A 21,410-nucleotide genomic window follows, 5' to 3' on the forward strand; every position below is an offset into this window, starting at 1 on the left:
AATAGTGTTCAATTTAAAATAATAATGGAGGTTAGGTTCTTAATTTAGGTTAGAAACTTTCACAGGGGGGATTGGTATGATTCAATTCACATTTTTTTAAATGTAGCCAATAAACATCTATGTTAGTCAACTAACCTAGTTAGCTAACTAAATTTATGTAAAAAACACTCTGAAAAAAATGGGTCTTGATATATACATCATTTGTAAGAAACATTACCTAATGTTGCATGTATAACACAAACGGCCTTAAGAAATTAGGTATCAGATGGCCAAAATCGAAAAGACTAGGAACAAATGCTGGTGAGGGTATCCAGAGAAAGGGGAACCCTCCTACACTGCTGGTGGGAATATAAATCAGGTCAACCATAGTGGAAAGCAATATGGAGTTTCCTCAAAAAACTAAAAATAGAAATACCATTTATCATTCCACTCCAGGGATGTGCCCAAAGAAAATAAGATCCCAGATTCAAAAAGAGATATGCTCCCCTATGTTTATCGCAGAACTATTTACAATAGCCAAGATGTGGAAGCAACCTAGGTGTCCATCAGTAGATGAATGGATAAAGAAGATGTAGTACATATACACAATGGAATATTATTCAGCCATAAAAGGAAAACAAATACTACCATTTGCAACAACATGGATGGAGCTAGAGAGTATTATGCTCAGTGAAATAATCCAGGTGGAGAAAGACAAGTACCAAATGATTTCACTCATTGGTAGAGTATAACAACAAAGCAAAAAACTGAAGGAACAAAATAGCAGCAGACTCACAGACTCCAAGAAGGGACTAGTGGTTACCAAAGGGGAAGGGTGGGGGAGGGCATGTGGGGAGGGAGGGAGAAGGGGATTGAGGGGCCTTATTATTTGCACACATGGTATGTGGGAGCAGGGGTGGTCACAGGGAAGACAGTGTAGCACAGAGAAGACAAGTAGTAACTCTGTGGCATCTTACTATGCTGATGGACAGTGACTGCAATGGAGTGTGGGGAGGACTTGATAATATTGGTGACTGTAGTAACCACAATGTTGTTCATGTGAAACTTTCATAAGATTGTATATCAATGATATCTTAATAAAAAAAGAATTAGGTATCAGCATCTGAAATTGAGATATGAAATAAATATCTAACTCAACCCTTCTCCGGCTCTAATAACATCCTTTTGCCTAAGTGACCCAGACAATTCATTCTATTTTCTAGTCAGAATTTATAGATAATGAAGTCCTGGGCATTTGGACAGTTAATATACCCATTAGGTTTCTTCAACAAACCGCACATCATTCTTTTTGTAGTGAATGATGCCTTCCCCACTCCAGTTTCTCCAATTTCCAAAATTTCTCTGATGCCTATTTCCACAGATGTGGTAAGTACAAGAAAGTCTGGCCAGGGAAGGTAGCTCTGGTTTGTTTTTACGGGTTTTTTTTTTTTTTCAGTATTAAACCCTTTTCCTCTTATGGCATTCTGATGTTCTGGGATCCAGGAGAGTAATTTTATCTGGGACACCACATAACCCCATGTAGAGACACTCTGTGTATTATTCAAAGCCAGCAAAGAACACTTGTTCTGATATAAGCTATTCTCACATTTTATCCTACTGTGAGTTATAATTCACAACTTCAAAGTTATACAAAAATAAATCTATAGTAAACTGCTGTCTATCCAAAAGCCTAAACTCTGGAAGAATCCAAAACATGTATTTTAAAAATAATCACACCTTGTCTATCCAGCCACTATTATTTTAAAACATGAATTGGAATTATGCAATATACACAACACATTCCATTCTTTCATTTGTACTTAAATAATGGGAGATAAAATAAAATGCATGCAGAAAATACTGTGGCTGACATATACCTCATTTTTTCAATCACTGGACTCTGGAAAAATTTGGAACAAATAAGATTCTAGACATTTAAGGAAATAATAAATAATATTTTAATATACATCAATATGAAGCCAATAAGTCTCATTTGTTATATCAATTCAGTCTTACTACATATTCTAAAAGCAATTCTGAATCTCATTATAAACTGATTTACACTACTGGTAAATTTTGGAGCACACAGTTTAAAGAGTATAAGCTTCTAAAATGACACAGTTCATTATTATAAAAAAAGAAACACATTTAATGCATATTTTCTCCTACAGAGAATTTAGGAATAAATGAGCAACAGTTCATGATAGGCAAAGAGTTAATAATTAACTCACAGGAATTAACACACAACTTGAAGTAAGCTATTAAGAACTAGCAAAGTTTAGGCTGAAGAAACATTTCCATAGCAAGCGACCACTTTGGTCCTGAGGGCAACCCATAAGTAACAAGGTAGGAAGGAAATGCCAGGACAAATCACCATCTGTAATGGAAAATCACAATCTGCTTAGGAAAATGAATCTTCAGAATTCTCAGGCACCTTGGATTGTTCCACTCCTGTTTGCTCATTCTTTCATTTGGCAAGTATTGACCATGGGTTAGAGATTGCACTGGACAGTACGAACACAAAAATTTTTTTAAATAAATAAAATCATTGTAATACGGGTGAATGTTGAAACCACAACATTGCTCATGTGAAACCTTCACAAGATTGTATATCAATAATACCTTCATATAAAAATACCTAAATGAATAAAATCATTGTGTTATATACCTAAAACTAATACAATGTTATATGTCAATTGTATCAATTTAAAAATAAATATATATGTGTGTGTACTTATTTATTTGCTTATTTATTTATAAACTATGGCCTTTCCCCTCAAGAATTTGCTACAAACAATTCACTATAAAAAAAGCACAGAGAAGGTAAAGAGAAAATGTACAAATGGCCAATATCCTAAAAATATGTGTAATTTCCATTATAATCAAGAAATGCAAATAAAATATTTTCACCCACAATATTGGCAAAATACCTTATAAACTGAACAAAAACTAGTACTGGTGAGGGTGTGGTAATTTGCCAATAAGTGTTAAAATTTCTAATGTCCTTTAAGTTTGCAATGCTAGTTCCAAAAATTATATTAAGGAACTAATCACAAAAATGTTAAAAGCAGTATACATATAATACATATGTTGATGAAAGCATTTTTACAACAGCCAAATATTAGAAGTAACCTATTAACTGGGCAAGTAAATCATGGTATATGCATATAAAACTATTCCATAATTATGATATAAACCTATACTTACTGAAATGAAAAAAATGGCCACAATATATTGTTGAATTTTTTAAAATACGTGTAAAATAAGAAGCAATTTATAGAAAATCAAATGTATGCACACACACACATACAAGTTTCATTAACAAAGTATAATCTAACAAAAATGTTAACATTGAGTAAGATACATATAGGTTAATTTTTACTTTCTTATTCTTATAAGCAGATGTTATTTAGCTTTTTTATACTTCACATTCTAATTGTCCCAAAACAATAAAGCTATATCTAAAATTCAGTATATTACTTATATGTCCAAAAATAGTCACCCAAAGTCAGGCTAATTTGCTTGGCAGCGTAAGCCAAATATGAATATTAGTCACAAAAAAGAAAAACCTCTGAATTACAAGGTAACTTCAAACAAGCATCTTGACATCAAATGAAGAAACCATAAACATTTTCACAAAAGCATGTCCCACTCTACCAAAAATAGGTAATAGATCAAAGGTAAACAGCAAATAAAAACACTGCCACCTCCCTGTATAATTGGACTTTAAAAGCTTTCAAGCTACGTTTTTTAATCCCGCTAAAGCTGTCTCTAAATCATGCCATTACTTTTTTTAATCCCTGTCTTTTTATTTTTTGTTTTTTCACTTAGCAAGAAGGTTCAAGCATCAAATGGGTTGGATTACGTTGTAACTTTGAAAGTCAATGATTCTAAGGTATTTTTTAAAGTACTGAATGCTTCCAAAAACACCTGTAACAAAATTTTGTCCATCTTTACATCAAATTATAGCACCACATATTTAAAACTCTAGTCAAGGATTAAATCTCTTTTTTAATTTATTTATTCATCGATTTAATAATGTTATACATAATAAGCTGCCTTTAAAGCATTTATTTTATCAACTTGAAAAGAGATTAATGCCTAGTCTTATACATCAAAATAAAAATTAGAGAGGCACTAAAAAATATCCTCCTAATATTTTCTTTTCATTTTTTACTCTTATTCTCTTTACTATTATTACTACTTTTGCTGGTTTTAGCATTACTAGGCTAAGCCATGTTTCTTGAACTCCATAATTCTAAACTTTCCTTTTCTTTATAACAGCTAATACTAACTTATGTAGAATTTGACCTAACTATATAAAACATGAAATGTGACATTCATCTTTCAAAGGAACTGATACCAACCTAATGCCCAATTTTTTAAAAATACAATTGCTAATAATTAAAAACATCACAATAGAGAGTGGAAAAATGAGTGTTTAGTTCTTGATATTTATATCTGCTAAGCCAGAAGTAAGAGTATTTCTAAGGTGTCAAGGAAGACAGCTTAAGAGGCTACTTAGTCTAACATTTCACTGAATTAAAACTTATTTCCTCTAAGAAATAGGAATTTCCCCATTCTTAAAGATCTCCAAAAACAAGAATTATTGGTGCCTACTTCTAGTAACCTATTCAAGTATTATGTACTGCTCAGCTTACATCTTCAGTATGATTTCAGTACTGAGAGCCACAGTTTAGAAGGGATATTGACAAACATTCAGAGAACAGCTAAAAAATCTTACAGAAACCAGGTTACCGTAGAATGGCTGCATGTTGGAATGAATTTTAGAGATCATCTAGTTCAGTGGTTCTCAAACCTTTTAGACTTGGGATTCCTTTACATTTCTAAAAATTATTGAGAGTCCCAAAGAGCTATGGTTATATTTATCAATATTTATTATATTAGAAACTAAAGCTGAGAAAAAAATTAATTTTAAGCACAATAAGTTATTAAATAATTATTTAATGATGAATCCATTATATGGCAACATAAATAACATACTTTTAAAATATAAGTATGCTTTCCAAAATAAAAAAGTTAGAGCATTGACATGGTTTTCCATTTTTGTAAATCTTTTAAATGCCTGATTCAATAAAAGAAAGCTGGATTCTCATAGGTGCTATTTGCACTTAATCTGTTGTGACATGTTAATTTAGTGGAAATATGTCTAAAATACCCATCTTCACATAGCTATGAAGTTGAAAGAGGCAATGTTTTAAGAGTCTTTCCAGGTAAGTGTAGCTTTAATATATATCAAAATTTGACAACTATTAGTTTCTTTTTTTTAATTGAATTATCATTGATATACAATCATATAGGCTTCAAGTATACAGCACAGTGGTTCAACAGTTACCCATATTATTAAATCCTCACCCCCCACTACAGTTACTATCTGTCAACAGAGGAAGATGTTACAGAATCATTGGCTATATTCTCCATGTTGTACTACCATGCCTGTGACCAACTTATAATTGAGAATTTTCTGTGCCCCTTTATTCTTCTCACCCTCCCCACCCACCTACCCCAAACCCTCCCCCAAGGTAACCACCAGTCATTCCTCAGTGTCTATGAGTCTACTCCTATGTTGTTCATTTCATTTTGTTTTAATATTAGATTCCAAAAGTAAGTGAAATCATACACTATTTGTGTGTCTCTACCTGACAAGTAATAGTTTCTTAAAGGTTAATTGTAATATGGAATCTGAAACCTGAATATCAATGAACTTTTAATATTCTGTTACTTTAAAACCCACTGGTCTTTTATTTCTTTTTAAAATTTATTGTAAACTAAAATACAGATAAAGAAAAATCACACAAACCAAATGCATATCCTAGTGAATCATTATAAAGTGAACACACCTTGTTCAAGAAATAGAACTTTGCCAGCCACCTAGAAGCCCCTCCATATGCCCTGTCCTGAAACCAAACCCTTCTCTACTCCTAAAAGTAACCAGTGTCCTGACTCTTACAGTCACCTCATTCTTATTTTTCCTTATGGCTTTATCGCCCACATAAAAACCCACTGGTCTTTAAATTCATCTTTTACCACTGCATGATCTTTTAACATCATGCAGTGGTTCATTTGGAAAATACTGGCTCACTGAATTGTGAAGATCTTTGAAATATTGATTTATTTCATTATTCAATATTTTTTAGAATCACATTTGTTAATATCACCACCAATCCAATGAGAAAAGATTTTAAGTGTTGGGAAGCCATCAAACTCATGATGGTGGATTCTAGTTTTCCAAACTACAATTTTCACAGTGTCAGATGGTCTTAAATGGCAGGCTCATTTTGCTCACTTTGTAAATATGTCTGTCAATCATCCAAGTATGAATAACCATTGTGTGTCTGTTAGTCATTCTTTTAAGTAAAAATGATGTTCTATTAAAAGAGCAGTTAGTTCAACTTACAATACAATCATATAAGTGATAGTTCTCAAAAAATGTATACTTCCTATTTCATCACAGAATATTAGAAAATGTACTCAAGGGTCAAGAAGTAATCAAATCAGGAATTCCTACTGCCTCAACTGTAACATTCTTAAGGAAGACTCACTTTTTTGTGTGAGTAGTAATGATTTTTTTAAAAATTCAATAACTACTAATACAATTTGGTGCCACTGCTTTAACTTGTGATAAAGCATCAGCAGTTTTGTCCCAAATTGTTTTCATTCTCAGTGTAAATGCCAACACAGTGAAAAAGGCAAATAGCATCACAGTAGTGCTGATGAAAATAGTTGTGACTTTTCAAAGAAAAGGGTCTCAGGGTTACCCATATGTCCATGAACCACATTTTGATAACTGCTTATCTATTCTGATATGCCACTTTGCAGCTAAGAAAACTATGTAGAAAAGGGTAGCATTCAGCACAGTCAGTGTAACATGACTAATACCAGTTGAAAGTCGGTTTCTCTTTCTTCTTTCCTAAAGAAAGAATACTTGCAGGTGGGAATTACAAGGTGCTCATTTCAGCTCAGTGCAGGCAAATCTTTGAAAGCAATGGAATAAGTTGTGTCACAAAATAGAGGATCTGTTGCTGGAGCTGTCAAAGTTAAGGCTGAATGACACTGCCAGGAATGTTGGAGAAAGAATTCTCACAGAATAAAGTTAAACCAAAACTTAGCTGATAATATAATCACCAGAAAGATTTTATAAAATTCAAATTTCTGGGTCCTGCCCCAGAAATACTAAACTAGAATTTCTTTGAGTGGGCCAGGAGTTCCTTTTTTTTAAAGCTCCATGGGTAATTGTTAAAGCCAGGCTACTTGTAGATGGTATTCAAGAACCACTATACCAACTCTCCTCCAAAGTCCCTACCATTCTAAGAGTACAATTTTATATTTTATCCACACCCACTGGGAAGTGTACCTTTACACTTTAATGTAACATTTCCTAAGCCTACTTCAACATAATATATCACCAGGATCAAGGTATTTCTAGGTCAGAAGAGGAGGAATTAATGTTGCACTTCCTGGGTGCACCAGTTCACCTTGCCAGCACGTATAGCTGAATAGTAAAAGGAGAGACAGAACTGCCTAAGTATGATATATTTCACAACCGCCAATACTTTACTGCTCTCCTGAAATGGCAATTCAAGATCTATCTACTAACAAAGATGGTAAGTATAGAAATAGTGTCTATATGAAAATGAATGAGATTAGTTAGGAGACAGCTTATTTTTCACTTTGCCAAGGCAGCTTATTGCTATGAACCAATACCAAAACAGAACACAAATTTCCAAAACCTGCTTACAGAATCATAGTGTGACTTAATCCCCAAAACTCTTGTGTTTTGAGGTCTTAACTACATAAAAATTCAATATACATCATAAACACAACATAAGGCAGCAAGGTCACTTGACCAGAATCAGACAAAGAAACTGGCAGTGGGTCAAAAAGAAATTTGGAATACACTTTATAACTTGTCACTCAATAAACCTGCATCCTTTTATGTCTTTCTTCCTATCTTACACTTTCCTTAGCAAAATATATTTCCTTTGAAATAACACCTATTATTGTGTCTTTTAAAAATCTCTTTTTTTTCCCTTGCAGCCTGATTTCAGATGCATATGGTATAAGCTTAATAACAGAAATCAGAGAAGGTCTTAAATGAGTAGTACTGGAAAAAAGTGATTATCAAAATGCAATCCCAAGACTCCCTATATCATAACCACCAGGGATGCTTATTAAAATTAATTTTAAAAGAAAGACTTTTGAGCCCCACACATACCTATATTGATTGTGCAATTCTGAGGGTATGGCCTAGAACTCTATTTTAAAGCATAGCCCCAGGTAATTCCTATACACACTAAAATTCAGTAACTGCTGGGCTAAAGGGCAACTATGTTAAATGTGGGTGTAAGCTCACAAAAACTTTCGTGCATCAATTTTACAATTCTATAAAATGCTTCATTTTACCAAAATGATTATCAATGATTTTGGAGTTCTTATTTTAAAAAATACATATTTTCTTAAATGAAATAAGGGATTATAAACTAGACATGGAATTTAGCTTAAAAATTAAGTCTTAGTTATTCCAGGGTGTTTGGGGTTTCTTAATTTGAGAATGATATCAGCAATTCTCCAGCAATTCACATAACGTTTCTGAGAGCCCACAGGATGCATAGCATGAATTGGAATCTCTAGGGATACAGAACAATAACACACAATTTTAGATATCCAGCAACTGACAATTTGGATTCACAATAAGATAAATATTACAGTCAAAATAGTCTCAACATTTGCAGTGCATTATCATACCCAGAAATAAGAGAAGATTCTATCCCTACTGAGTTTTCTCTCCCTGAGTCCTGCTCACAAAATAAAGTGTCAGAACATTTTTAAAGCAATCATTTAAAAAAAGCTTGCATGTAAGAACTAATTTTTTAAGCCCATAAATTTATTATATCGCTGTACCATTTTCCATAAGGTAAGCAGATACAGAAATGATGCAGGACTGTTCTTTGTACTTGTTCTAGGTAGTTAAATCAAGATAAATTTAGGGTCATTTAAAGACAGTCCATTTTGAGACTCCTTTTAAGAAAATCTCCTTGTTAGATCTCTTAATACCACTCCCTCTTAACCACAAATGATTTCAGTAATTGAGCTCTGTAATTTAAAATATCAGGCAAATAATACCAAGTTACTTAGATGAGTTGATGCTGCTTGTTGTGCAAATATGTACTTAGAATAAGATTGTAAAAATAACTGCTGCATTATCAACTGGATTTGGACCAGAATAATTTTTGTGAATGCACAGTCAACATGGTCTGACCTTGCTACATAGCGTGTATGTGGCACTTTATTTTTTTTAAGCATTTCTCAATTCGTGATAGAAATTGAAAAGGGGAGAGGAGTTAAAGAAGAAAAAAATAAAGATATGTTGACTATGGGCTAATTATCTAAAGTGCCTTAATCCCTGCAGTAAATTATAGTTACCCATCACTTACTGAATATTTGCACTGTGCTATGCACTGTGTTAAGCACTGGAAAAACAGCAACAAAAGAAGCAGAGTTGGTGACTTCAAGAAGTTCACAGTAAAGCAGACAAACAACTTCAGCTTTGTGTGAAATATGTTAGGTGAAGAAAACAGATTATAAAATTATGTAATCTCATTTTCTGAAATAAAGAATATATGTAGAAAATGGGGATATTACCATTTACTTTCCAAGGTTTGTGTGAGGATTAGAGATAAGAAATTTTATGCTTCTATAAATGTATTTCCCTTTTTGCTTTTTCCATGAGACTCCATGAAATGTGCCCAAGACACAACTTATACAGATGACCTGGTGGCTAATATAACGAATCCACTCTTTGAAGAAGAATGTCTTAAGAGTACATGACCTTACAGCTGAGCCCTTGGCAATGCTACTCCATCATCACACTCAATAACTACAAGTGCATACCAATGAGGAGCTCAGTCATACACTATCGACTAGTCCTCCCAAACCAATTAGGTCTTTTGCCTACTCACCAAAACTCAGAAACAAATGAAGAGAATCACAAAGAGAGATCCCTTTACTGTATTTATTCATAACAATTTAAAGATTTCACTGTAAAGTTCAGACAAGATCTGGTCTGCCATCTCTCAGAGATTGCCTAACTTCCTAAGTGAAAAATATCAGGGATAGCAGAATGAGATATGCCCAGTTTACAGACAAAGAAACAGACACATAACTCATTTAGGACCACATGACAAGCTGGTGGCAGAGCTTTCACTTTAAGTCAGTTTCCAATTACTGCACTTATGTCCATTCTATGAGAAACATAAATGTCTCCTGTTACTTCATTTGTAAAATGGGATTCGTAGTATTCATTTCTATCATAATATGTCAGTTTCACTGCTTTGCTCTCCCACTTTAACTCATTTGACAAAAGACACTTTGTAAAGTAGAAAGGAGTTAAATACCTTGATTTTTAAATACATTTGAATACATTTCTATATTACTGCTCTCATGCAAGCACTGGAACAAAAAACACTGCCTTTTGTAATGTGAGGTGATGGAATAAATACACAGAGCTCTCCAGTACTCAAATCCCAGTCCTAAATTTTATCCCTGTCAACTCTGTTTCTACAGAATTCACAACAAAAAATTACTAGGCAGTATATTGGCCAAATTCTATAGGACACCCATTGTTCAGCTGATACTTATTTTCTCACTAAATCTCCATAATTACAGTGTGATTGGATATTATGCTTATTTTGTAAATGAAAAGAACTCAATAGGATTAAATATTCACAAAGGTAGTAAATGGCAGGGTTGATACTCAAATTCATAATCTCTGGTTTCAAAACTAGTGCATGTTCCATGTTTCATTTAAGTAGCATCCCTTAGTATTTCAGTTCCTAGCTCTTTCAAAATCTATTGGTTCTGATGCTAAAAGGCCTTCTTTTAAGAGATTCTAAATCCCACATTTCAATACACATCGATCCTACTTCTGCACTTCAACTACCTTAGTTCTCTGGGACAGACACTATGCCAATTCCACACATCATCCTATAATTCAAAGCCTCCATCTTACATCGTCAACCTCAGAGTAGCTTCTGAAAAATTTTATTGGACAGAGGAGTCTTTCTTCTAAAAGAAAAAAAAACTATTTACCATGTATATTGCATACACAATATAGACACAAAACTTAAGGAGAGATATTCTCAAGCCAAAGATGCTATTTTATGCATTAAATATATAATTTCTAACTGAGATGACTTCAAAATTAAATACACAAATTTAATTTTTTACCAAGAATAATTTAAATAAATTTTAAGTTTAAAAGATTTAATACAAATATTTTTAAAGTACAAAAATTAAAACAGTATATTATTGGTACAGGAATAATAGGCAGATCATTAGAAAAAAAAGTTGAAACTCTACCTCATACTTTACATTAAAATAAATTCCAAATGGATTTTTTTAATGTAAAAATGAAAAACATAAGTAATCCTCAAGAAAATCTAAATGGCTATTTGTATCATCTTTAGATATGAACTATCTTTCTAAGCATGATGTTAAAAAAAGAAAAAGATTAATAAAATTGACTACATTGACATTTTTAACTTCAGTATAAAAAAGACCACTGGAAAAGTTAAGAGACAAACCACAAACTGAAAAAAAGTGTATTTTGGGTATGGTTTGACAAAATGGACTGTGAAGGATTCCAGCAAATCAGTAAGAAAAAAATAGGAAAATAGGCCACAAAAATAAATGGAAATGAGAAAATGGTCAGACATTCACTGGAGTCCCAAAAGCTCCATCCCCCTCATGGGTGACTCATCCCTGAGGCACTTCCCTGTGCACCCACCTGGCCCACTTGGCCCAGCAGCACCAGACTTTGCTGTCTGGTGCAGAGGGAGCCAACAACAGCTGGCGCTCCACCACGAAGGAGAACCAGACACTGGTAGGCAAAGAGCCTTGAGCTTCTGGGCACCACAGGATATCTTCTTCATAAAGCCACTACTCTCTAGATCAGGAGCTATAGTGGATCTAATACAAAGGAAAAAACACAGAAACACAGACAAAATGAGGAAGAAGAGGAATTATGTTCTGAAAACAAGTATAGGATAAGACAAGAGGAAGAGGGCTAAATGAAACAGAGATCACCAATCTTCTTGATAAAGATTTCAAGGTAACAGTCATAAATAAGCTCATTGTTCTGCAGAAAAGTATTGATGATTTCGGGGAGGACTTCCACAAAGACACAGAAGAGTTAAAAAAGAGCCACGATTTCAGGGAGGACTTCCATAAAGAGACAGAAGAGTTGAAAAAGAGCCCCTCTGAGGTGAAGAATACAGTACATAAAATGAAATGTACAATGGAGGTAATGAATACTAGATTGCTACAAGTAGAGGAGATAATTAATAAGATGGAAATTAGAGAACAGGAAAAATAATGAAACTGAGGTACAGAGAGAAAAAGAATCTCTAGAAATGAGAAGATGCTAAAAGACCTACATGACAACTCCAAATGAAACAACATTTGTACCAGGAGAAGAGAGAGATAAAGGGATAGAAAGTCTCTTTGAAGAAATAATTACTGAAAACTCTACCAGTCTGGGGAAGGAAATAGACACCCAGGTCATGGAAGCACAGAGAGGCCCTAACAAAAGGAACCTGAGGAAGACAACACCAAGATATATAATAATTAAAATGAGAAAGATTAAGGGTAATGAGAGGGTCTCAAAAGCAGTCAGAGAGAAAAAAATTACTTACAAGGGAAATCCCATCAGGCCATCGCAGATATCTCAACAGAAACTTTACAAGCCAGAGGGAGTGGCATGAAATATTTAATGTACTGAAACAGAAGGCCCTTCAACCAACAATCCTCTACCCAGCAAGGATGTCATTCAAAATTGAAGGAGAGATTAAAAGTTTCACAGATAAACAAAGGCTGAAGGAATTCATCATCACTAAACCAGCATTACAGGATATGTTAAAGGGACTTATATAGTTGGAAATGTTCTTAAGCCTAAATAGTTTTCACCAGTGAAAATAAACCCACAGTAAAGGTAGTAGACCAACTACTTACCAAGCAAGTATGAAACTAAAACAAAAGTAGTAAAACCAACTCTACACAAAACCAGTCAGGGACTACACATAGAATTCAGATTATGACATCTATTACATAAAGTGTGGAGGAAGAAGATGAAGAAAAAGAAGTACTTTTAGACGGTGTTTGAAATAGAACAATCATCAGCTTAATATGGACTATTACATATTTAGGAAGCTATCCATGAACCTTATGGCAACTACAAACCTAAAGCCTATAATAAATACACAAAAAAATTTTTTAATGAAATCCAATCACAACACTAAGGAAGACCATCAAATAACAAGAGGAGAGTATAAGAGAGGAAGAAAGGAATGGAAAGGAACTACAAAAACAACCAGAAAACAATTAATAAAATGGCAAGAAGTATATGCCTATCAATAACTACCTTAAATATAAATGGACTAAATGCACCAATCAAAAGATAGAGTGAGAGAATGGATAAAGAAAGAAGACTCATCTACATGCTGCCTACAAGAGACTTTTTCAAACCCTTCAAGACATACATAGAATGAAAGTGAAAGGATGGAAAAAATATTTCATGCAAATAATAGAAAAAACAGGAAAAACACTACTTGTATCAGACAAAATAGACTTCAAAACAAAGAAAGCAACAAGAAATAAAAAAGGGTATTACATAATATTAAGGAGTAAGACCAACAAAAGGATATAAAATTTAAATATTTATGAACCCAACATAGTAGCACCTAAGTATCTAAACTGAATATTAACAGAACTAAAGGGGTAATAGACTGCAACTCATTTACATTAATGGACTTCAACATGCCACTTATATCAATGGGAAGCTCAACCAGAATTAAAATAAATAAGGAAACAGAGGCACTGAACAACATATTAGATCAGATGGACTTAACTATCTACAGATCATTCCACCCAAAAGCAGCAAGATACATATTTTTCTCAAAAATACATGGAATGATCTCCATATTAGATTACATAGCAGGCCACAAAAAGAGCCTCAATAAATTTAAAAAGGTTAAAACTCTATTAAGCAACTTCTCAGACAATGGTATGAAGCTAGAAATAAATCACATGAAGAAAAAACAAAAACCTACAAACACATGGAGTCTAAACAACATGCTTCTAAATAATCAATGGGTCAATGAAAACTCAAAACAGAAATTAAGCAATACATGGAGGCAAAAAAAACAAAAATACAACAGTCCAAAATTTGTGGGACACTACAAAAGTAGTCCTAAGAGGGAAGGACATAGCAATACAGGTCTCCCTCAAGAAATAAGAACAATCCAAAAAATAAATAAATAAATGGCCTAAACTCACAATTAAAAGAACTAGAAAAAAGAAGAAAAAATGAAGCCCAAAGTTAATAGAAAGAGGGACATAATAAAGGACAGGGAAGAAATAAATAAAACAGAGAAGAATAAAACAATAGAAAAAAATCAATGAAACCAAGAACTGATTCTTTGAGAAGATAAACAAAATAGACAAACCCCTAGGCAGATTTATCAAGAAAAAAAGGACACAAATAAACAAAATCAGAAACAAAAAAGGAATAACCACAACTACCACCACAGAAATGCAAAGAATTATTAGAGAATTCTATGAAAAATTGTATACCAATATATTGGACAACCTAGAATTGGACAGTTTCCTAGAAAAGTACAACCTTCCAAGACTGACCAAGGAAGAAACAAAAAATCTGAACAGCCAAATGACAGTAACGAAATTGAATTGGTAATCAAAAATCTCCCAACAAACAAAAGTCCAGAACCAGATGGCTACACAGCTGAATTCTACTAAAGATTTAAATAACTACTACCCTTCCTTCTTAAAGTATTCCAAAGAGTAGGATAGGAGGAAATACTTCCCAATTCACTCTATGAGGCCAGCATCACTCTAATACCAAAAGCAGAAAAAAGACACTACAAAAAAAAAAGAAAAAGAAAATTATAGACCGACAACCCTGGTGAACAGAGATGCAAAAAATCCTCAAGAAAATATTAGCAACCAAATTCAAAACTACATCAAAAGAATCATCCATCACAAATAAGTAAGATTTATTCCACAGATGCAAGGATGATATAATATTTGTAAATCAATCAATGTGATACACCACATTAACAAAAAGAGGATTAAAACTATATAATCACCTCAATAAATGCTGAAAAGCATTTGAGAAAATTCAACATCCATTCATAATGAAAACTCTTAACAAAATGGGAACAGAGGGTACATACCTCAACATAACAAAGGCCATATACAAGAAACCCACAGCTACTCAATGGTGAAAAGCTGAAATTTTCTCCTCTAACATCAGGAATAGGACAAGGATGTTAACTTTCATCACTTTTATTCAACATAGGACTGGAGGTCTGAGCCATGGCAATCAGATTAAGGCATTTTCTTAAATGCCACATTGACTTATACTGAAAGCACCATCCAAAAATAGGCCTAAGAAGTTTTTTAAAAAGTAATCAAAAATTAAAGATGACAACATGAGAGGAGAGACAGAGGCTTCCTTTGAAAACTGGATACAATTAGAAAATATACTTCGCGCAACTAATCCTGAGAGAGTAAAAGGAAAGAGGACGGTACCAGACTGCATACACCTGGAGAAAAGAGCAGACCTCACTGAACGGGGTAATGTACCAGAGCTGTGGCTCGGTGAGACCCGAGCCCTTCCCCCACCCAAGCTCACCAGAAGAAGGAAGACAAACTGAGCAGGGAGTGGGTGGAAGGCTGGGACTGCTGAACACCTAGCTCCAGAGATCTGCACTGGGAGCACAAACCTACATTTCATAGTGTTTTCATCATACTCTTCTGATTATGGGGTTGGAAAGCTGGGACAGGCAGAGTTCCTGGGGAGACTGGGATTCCGGCCACTTGTGGAAAGCAGGGATCCATATACAGCTGCTCTGGGACAAAAGCTTATACCTGTGTGCTCAGCCCATTGATTCAGGCAGTGGAGACAATACAGAAGCCGGGAAGCGGGGAACAGGTCATTCCTCCCCCAAGGCACCAACACCGCTCCCCTGCGACACCCGACATTGTTTCAAGGGCTGAGCAGCCCCAGAATAGAGCTTCTGGACACTAGAGGGCACCATATACAAATATGAAACATGAAAGAAACCCGGTCCAGAGTAAAATTACTAATACAACTCCCAAGAAAGATTTAAATGATATGGATCCTGTGACTCTTCCTGAAAGGGAGTTCAAAATAAAAATCATCAACATGCTAATGGAAGTACAGAAAGACATCTAAGAACTCATGAATGAATTCAGGTTGGAGATCCAATCATTGAAGAACATGATGGAGGGTATTAAAAGCAGGTTGGATACAGTGGAGGAGATGATAAATGAAATAGAAACTAGAGAAGAGGAATACAAAGAAGCTGAGGCACAGAGAGAAAAAAGGATCTCTGAGAATGAAAGAATATTGAGAGAACTGTGTGACCAATCCAAATGAACCAATATTCACATTATAGGGATAACAGAAGAAGAAGAGAGAGAGAAAGCAATAGAAAGTGTCTTTGAGGAGGTAGCTGATGAAAACTTCCCCAATCTGGGGAAGGAGATAGTCTCTCAGGCCATGGAGATTCACAGATCTCCCAACACAAAGGACCCAAGGAAGACAAAACCAAGACACAGAGTAGTTAAAATGGAAAACTTCAAGGATAAGGACAGACTGTTAAAAGCAGCCAAAGACAGAAATAAGATCACATACAAAGGAAAGCCCATCAGACTAACATCAGACTTCTCAGCAGAAACCTTACAGGTGAAAAGAGAGTGGCATGATGTATATAATGCCATGAAGCAGAAGGGCCTGGAATCAAGATTACTTTATCTGGCAAGATTATCATTTAAATTTGAAGGGGAGATTAAACAATCTCCACATATGCAAAAGATGAGAGAATTTACTTCCCACAAACCATCTCTACAGTCTATTTTAGAGGGACTGCTATAGATGGAAGTGTTCCTAAGGTTGAATAGCTATCACCAGAGGTAATAAAACCACAGTAAAGAAAGTAGAACAGCTAATTACGAAGCAAATGCAAAATTAAATTAACTATCCCCAAAGTCAATCAAGGGATAGACAAAAAGTACAGAATATGACACCTAATATATATATAGAATGGAGGAGGAAGAAAAACGAAGAGAAACAGAAAAGAACCTTTAGATTGTGTTTGTAACAGCATACTAAGTGAGTTAAGGTAGACTCTTAGATAGTAAGGAAATTAACCTTGAACCTTTGGTAACCACGAATCTAAACCTTGCAAAATGGAAATAAGTACAGACCTATTGATAATCACCCTAAATGTAAATGGACTGAATGCACCAATCAAAAGACATAGAGTCACTGAATGGATTAAAAAACAAGACCCATCCATATGCTGCTTACAAGAGACTCACCTCAAACCCAAAGACATGCACAGACTAAAAGTCAAGGGATGGAAAAAGATATTTCATGCAAACAACAGGGAGAAAAAAGCAGGTGTTGCAGTATTAGTTTCAGACAAAATAGACTTCAAAACAAAGAAAGTAACAAGAGATAAAAAAGGACATTACATAATAATAAAGGGGTCAGTCCAACAAGACACATGAAACATTCTCCAGAATAGACCACATACTAGGCCACAAAAAGAGCATCAGTAAATTCAAGAAGATTGAAATTCTACCAACCAACTTTTCAGACCACAAAAGTATAAAACTAGAAATAAATTGTACAAAGAAATCAAAAAGGCTCACAAACACATGGAGGCTTAACAACATGCTCCTAAATAATCAATGGATCAAGAACCAAATTAAAACAGAGATCAAGCAATATATGGAAACAAATGACAACAACAACACAAAGTCCCAACATTTGTGGGACGCAGCGAAAGCAGACTTAAGAGGAAAGTATACAGCAATCCAGGCATGTTCAAAGAAGGAAGAACAAACCCAAATGAATAGTCTAATGTCACAATTATCGAAATTGGAAAAAGAAGAACAAATAAGTCATAAAGTCAGCAGAAGGAGGGACATAATTAAGATGAGAGAAGAAATAAATAAAATTGAGAAGAATAAAACAATAGAAACAATCAGTGAAACCAAGGGCTGGTCTTTTGAGAAAATAAACAAAATAGATAAGCCTCTAGCCAGACTTATTAAGAGAAAAAGAGAATCAACACACGTCAAAGAATCAGAAACAAGAAAGGAAACATCATGACGGACATCACAGAAATACAAAGAATTTTTAGAGACTACTATGAAAACCTATATGCTAACAAGCTGGAAAACCTAGAAGAAATGGACAACTTCCTAGAAAAATAAAACCTTCCAGGACTGACCAAGGAAGAAACACAAAATCTAAACAAACCAATTACCAGCAAAGAAATTGAAGCAGTAATCAAAAAACTACCCAAGAACAAAACCTCCGGGCCAGATGATTTACTTCGGAATTTTACCAGACATACAGAGAAGATATAATACCCATTCTCCTTAAAGTTTTATAAAAAATAGAAGAGAAGGGAATGCTCCCAAACTCATTCTATGAAGCCAACATCACCCTGATACCAAAACCAGGCAAAGACCCCACAAAAAAAGAAAATTACAGACCAATATCCCTGATGAATGTAGATGCAAAAATACTCAACAAAACATTAGCAAACCGAATTCAAAAAAACATCAAAAGGATCATAATACACCATGATCAAGTGGGACTCATCCCAGGGATGCAAGGATGGTACAGCATTCAAAAATCCATCAGCATCATCCACCACATAAACAAAAAGGACAAAAACCACATGATCATCGCCATAGATGCTGAAAAAGCATTCAACAAAATACAACATCCATTCATGATAAAAACTCTCAACAAAATGGGTATAGAGGACAAGTACCTCAACATTATAAAGGCCGTATATGATAAACCAACAGCCAACATCATACTGAACAGTAAGAAGCTGAAAGCTTTTCCTCTGAGATCGGGAACAAGACAGGGATGCCCACTCTCCCCACTGTTATTTAACATAGTACTGGAGGTCCTAGCCACGGCAATTAGACAAAACAAAGAAATACAAGGAATCCAGATTGGTAAAGAAGAAGTGAAACTGTCACTATTTGCAGATGACATGGTATTGTACATAAAAAACCCTAAAGACTCCACTCCAAAACTACTAGAACTGATATCGGAATACAGCAAAGTTGCAGGATACAAAAGTAGCACACAGAACTCTGTAGCTTTCCTATACACTAACAATGAACTAATAGAAAGAGAAATCAGGAAAACAAGTCCATTCACGATTGCATCAAAAAGAATAAAAGGGGGGGAGCCAAGATGGCGGCGTGAGTAGAGCAGTGGAAATCTCCTCCCAAAAACACATAGAGCTATGAAAATATAACAAAGAAAAATCTTCCTAAAATAGAGACCACAGGACACAGGACAACATCCAGACCACATCCACACCTGCAAGAACCCAGCGCCTTGTGAAGGGGGTAAGATACAAGCCCCAGCCCGGCGGGACCCGAGCGCCCCTCCCCCCGGCTCCCGGCGGGTGGAGAGAAACCGGAGCAGTTTTTTTTTTTTTTGGCGAGCGCTTTTTGGAAGCCTTAGAGGGACGGGCCCCCGTTGCTGGGGAGGCAGGGTGGCGGGACCGGTGAGGAGGTGCCTGGGAACGGCGCCGGAGGACAAAGAATATCCCGCGTTTCTCCCTGCGAGACCTGGGGGCGGGTGCCTGAGACCGGTGCCTGAGGACGGAGGAGGTCGCGCGTTTTTCCCCTTTTTTTTTTTTCTCTTTTTGGCAAGCGCTTTTTGGAAGCCTTGAAGGGACGGGGACCCCAGTGCTAGGGAGGCACGGTGGCGGGACTGGTGAGCGGGTGGCTGGGACCGGCGCCTGAGGACAAAGAATATCCCCCGTTTTTCCCTGCGGGACCGGTGGGCGGGTGCCTGAGACCGGCACTTGAGGACAGAGGAAATCGCGCGTTTTTCCCCTTTTTTTTTTCTCTTTTCTGCGAGTGCTTTTTGGAAGCCTTAAAGGGACAGGGACCCCGGTGCTAGGGAGGCAGGGCGGCGGGACTGGTGAGCGGGTGCCTGGGACCGGCACCTGAGGACAAAGAATATCCCGCATTTTTCCCTGTGGGACCGGTGGGTGGGTGCCTGAGACCAGCACCTGAGGACGGAAGAAATCGCGCGTTTTTCCCCTTTTTTATTCTCTCTTTTTGCCAAGTGCTTTTTGGAAGCCTTGAAGGGACAGGGACCCCGGTGCTAGGGAGGCAGGGCGGCGGGACTGGTGAGCGGGTGCGTGGGACCAGTGCCTGAGGACCAAGAATATTGAGCGTTCCTTCCCTGCGGGACCGGTGGGTGGGTGCTTTTTGGAAGCCTTGAAAGGACAGGGACCCTGGTGCTAGGGAGACAGGGCAGCAGGACCAGTGCGCGGGTGCCTGGGACCGGCACCTGAGGAAAAAAAAAAAAAATCGCGTGTTTTTTCTTTTTTTTTTCCTTTCTGTTCCCTCTCTCATTGTTGCTGTTGTTGTTTTGGTTTGGAGAGTGCTTTTTGGAAATCTTAAAGGGGCAGGACAGGTCACTTAGACCAGAAGCAGGGAATCTGGGGATCTCTGGGCACTCTAACCCCCTGGGCAGCAGGGAGCACAGAGGCCCCTTACGGAGATAAATAGTCTCCTGGCTGCTCCCCCTCTAACGGGGCTCCACCATTTTGGAGGAACAGCCCCAGCCAGGCCAAGCCCACAGCAACAGTGGAGATAAACCCCAAAGCAACTGGGCAGGAAGCAGAAGCCCTGTCTGCGCACAGCTGCCCAGCACAAGCCACTAGAGGTCGCTATTCTCCCAGGAAAAGGCTACAAACCAACAAGAAGGGAAGCTCTTCCAGCGGTCACTTGTACCAGCTCTGCAGACTATCTCTATCACCATGAAAAGGCAAAACTACAGGCAGACAAAGATCACAGAGACAACACCTGAGAAGGAGACAGACCTAACTAGTCCTCCTGAAAAAGAATTCAAAATAAAAATCATGAACATGCTGACAGAGATGCAGAAAAAAATGCAAGAGCAATGGGATGAGATGCAGAGAAAAATGCAAGAGCAGTGGGATGAGATGCAGAGAAAAATGCAAGAGCAGTGGGATGAAGTCCGGAAGGAGATCACAGATGTCAGGAAAGAGATCACGGAAGTGAAACAATCCCTGGAAGGATTTATAAGCAGAATGGATAAGATGCAAGAGGCCATTGAAGGAATAGAAGCCAGAGAACAGGAACGTATAGAAGCTGACATAGAGAGAGATAAAAGGATCTCCAGGAATGAAACAACACTAAGAGAAATATGTGACCAATACAAAAGGAAAAACATTCGTATTATAGGGATACCAGAAGAGGAAGAAAGAGGAAAAGGGATAGAAAGTGTC

At 36.2% G+C, this 21,410-nt stretch overlaps 1 protein-coding gene across 9 annotated transcripts in view; it reads right to left on the minus strand.

The window, feature by feature from the left end:
- Positions 1-21,410, minus strand: part of SOX6 (SRY-box transcription factor 6) — a 622,190-nt gene that overhangs the window by 492,241 nt on the left and 108,539 nt on the right. The window lies entirely within an intron of this gene.

The sequence above is a fragment of the Manis javanica genome, chromosome 11 (assembly GCF_040802235.1).
Source record: "Manis javanica isolate MJ-LG chromosome 11, MJ_LKY, whole genome shotgun sequence".
In the NCBI taxonomy this organism is placed as follows: domain Eukaryota; kingdom Metazoa; phylum Chordata; class Mammalia; order Pholidota; family Manidae; genus Manis; species Manis javanica.